Below are 3,073 nucleotides of genomic sequence, written 5' to 3' on the forward strand. Positions count from 1 at the left end.
TGCCTTTGGCTTTACCAATCCCCATTGTAGGTTTATTCTTTTGAATAAATGATTATCAGATATACGACGACATTTTATCCACCACATACAAAGTTCTATCAACTATGCTACATGATCAGACCTTTTTCTTCGGAGATAGGTACATGAACACCTTGACAAATATATTGTGAAAGTTTCTTTCAATTTCTTTCAGCTTCTATTTTTAACAGCATTGTTCTTCTGAACAGGCCAACCAGCTTAGATGCACTATTCCTTGGGCATGCACTATTTGTTTTACATGTTCTCCCGGTTAGTTACTCAACCTTTTAACTTATGTATGGATGTTTTAAGAAAGGATGTATTTAATGACATGCATTGACTGACTACAAATTTTCTGTTATATGGGAAATTGGTGGCTATTCGATTCTGTTTTAAGTGCAACTTGACAGTGGACTATTAGGTTTGAGTTTCAGGTTCAAAAGAGTGGCAACATTATGAGTTTGCCTTTGGTTGGACCAAGAATTTGATCTTACTTGGAGTCGACTCCCTGTTATAATTATAAATAAATAAATAAATAAATACCAAGGCCTCCAATGGTTGATCTTTCAGTTTCAACCAGCATGTACTTGCCAGATAAAGACATGGTAAACCAAACAATTGGTTTGACCTTCCACAATCTGTCCTTCACAAAAATTTAGTCATATACCTCTTTGAGAGGAAGAAATCAAGAGATAAACAATTAACATCTTTATTTATTTATTTCCGTTAAAATGGCTGTAGATGGAAGACCTCACAAACAGTTTGTTTATTTGTGATTGCAATTAGTTCTCCAACTTTTAGGTAAGTACTATTAGTTCCTCAAGTTTAAAAAAGGAGTGTTGTTAATCCTTTTGTTAACTGTTGTAAGTGCTATTGCTTATGTGACTAACGAAAAAATAATGTGTCATTTTTAATATAAGTATTTTACAAATTAATGAGTAAATCTATATAGTTTTGTTGTTTCATTTTTAATAGAAGTATTTTACAAATTAACGTGTAAATCTATATAGTAATAGTCATGTTGATGAATTTGCCACATTAGCATCTTAGCATGTAAGTCATTATTTTTGATTATTTGGTTAAAAACATTTTCAAGCCGTGTGTTTCTTGTGAGTCTATGACCCACCAAAAGCTTCCTCTTCCTCTTCTCCCAATAGATCTCATTGCCTCTGTTGCTGACATTAGCCACAGTTCCCTTTAATCCAAACAGTAGTCGTCGTTGCTGCATCAACCAGCACAGGAGTCCCTCTGTCCTAAGCCAATCTCACGGATCACTACGCTTCTTTGTTCTTAAGATTTGTTATCCTGTTTCCAATGCTTCTATACTTAACATGAAAAGGGTATAAATCTGTTTCTAAGTTTGGGTGCAGGATTTCCTTTTCTCATGTTGGGAATTATGGTTAATGAATCCAAATATGAGAGAGAGTTATACAAGACTTTGTCTGCTTAAAGGAGGATCTCTCCAACTCAGTATTCACACTTCACAATTAGAATTTTATTGACTTTGAGGTGCTCCTATTGCCTGATTGGTGAATTGAAAGGCGGTGAGGAAGGAGAATGGGATGGGCTAAAGCAAATCAATTAATTAATTTTTTTTCATTATAAAATCAATTAAAGGTTACATGGAAACTTTACAATTAAAGAGTTCTAAATTTTATAAAACTTTTTTTTATGGAAAAATGAGAGTAACTATCTATTTTAACAATTTTTTTTTTCAATTTTCTATAAAAAAAAAACCTTCCTAAAATGGGTGATTAGTTTACCCTCAGGCCGTAAATTAACCAGACTAATAATTGGATACCTAATGTGGCATTTCCCACTTAAGTTGTCACGTCAATTTGTAATTCCACATCACTTTTCCATTAGCTACTAAGCAATAACACTAACAACAATTAACAATAATGCTCATTTTTTTATAGACCAATTTCACTCATAGGTTAAATGTTTAGGACTAACAAGGTAGTTTTACTTTGAATTTTTAATTCATAAGTGTTTACCCACGTGTTGCCCATCCATATAGACAGATACGTCAAATACCACTTGCTTCAGATTTTTATTTTTATTTTTTAAAAAATTCTTACCCAGTTTATTGAATTTTCAACTGTGAACCACTAGAGAGTCATTTGTAGTTCACACTTGGAACTCTACCAACAAGACCAACAGGAGCCCTATCATCAACCAATAGGCCAAGGAAGATTGAATGGACAGAGAGCGAACAGGGTCTAGTTAAGTTTGTGAGATACTATGAACGACAAAGTGACAGCTCCTTTGGCTGCTCGAAGGCCAAGAAATCTATAGGAGTTTGCCGGATTGATAGAGTATCATCTATCAATAGGAAAGTAAGTGTTGAAACTTGATTGGAACACTAAATGTAAATATTCAAATAGCACTTGAGCTTGGAGGTGACAGCCACAAGTACAATGTTCTGTTTCAGTAGGGTGTATACAACCATGTATCTCCTGATGTAAAGGTAGCTGCGGTAGTTTGTTCCATTTCCCACCAAAACAGTACGTCTGGCATAATTGGCAACATTGATGCAACTAGGTGGTATCTGATGGAAGATTAAAAGACTAGAGGTATCATTGACATATGTTTTCATCAAACAAAGTGCATGCATTTGGATTTTTGCTAATTTTTCTTATTTGTTGCTAACACCCCCCCCCCCCCCAAAAAAAAAAAAAAAAAAAAAAAAAAAGCTATTGTAGCACCCCAAGCACCAATAAAATGCTTTATCCAGGGTATTATAACTAAAGAGAAATCACCTGTTCAATTACAAGCTCTATGCTAGAGTACTCTTTTTGATTGGGCTAGGTGCAGGAGTTCTTCAAATTGTTCTTCTACTTTGGAGTTTCTTACTTCCCTTAGAATTGCCCCTTAACTTGCTTTTCGCATCTTTGTTGCTGTTTCTTGTGTTCACCATCATGAACACCCTGTATTTTCTGTTTTAGCTTTTTCTTCATGATTAATATGATTCTTATTACTTAAAAAGAAAAAAATAAATAAATAAAAATAATGACAGCTAGCTACAGTGATCTGCTACTAGTAGCAGGTCACT

At 34.1% G+C, this 3,073-nt stretch overlaps 2 long non-coding RNA genes across 2 annotated transcripts; both read left to right on the top strand.

The window, feature by feature from the left end:
- The first annotated feature begins 41 nt into the window (after positions 1–41).
- LOC136066074 (uncharacterized) lies at positions 42–953 on the top strand. The gene is made up of 2 exons (XR_010627595.1): positions 42–139; positions 228–953. It is a non-coding gene; the product is annotated as an uncharacterized LOC136066074 (long non-coding RNA).
- Positions 954–2,261: 1,308 nt separating this feature from the next.
- Positions 2,262–2,606, top strand: LOC136066075 (uncharacterized). Its single transcript, XR_010627596.1, has 2 exons — positions 2,262–2,357; positions 2,453–2,606. It is a non-coding gene; the product is annotated as an uncharacterized LOC136066075 (long non-coding RNA).
- Positions 2,607–3,073: the final 467 nt, after the last annotated feature.

Source organism: Quercus suber, unplaced genomic scaffold (genome assembly GCF_002906115.3).
Source record: "Quercus suber isolate HL8 unplaced genomic scaffold, Cork oak 2.0 scaffold_1752, whole genome shotgun sequence".
NCBI classification, from domain to species: Eukaryota; Viridiplantae; Streptophyta; class Magnoliopsida; order Fagales; family Fagaceae; genus Quercus; species Quercus suber.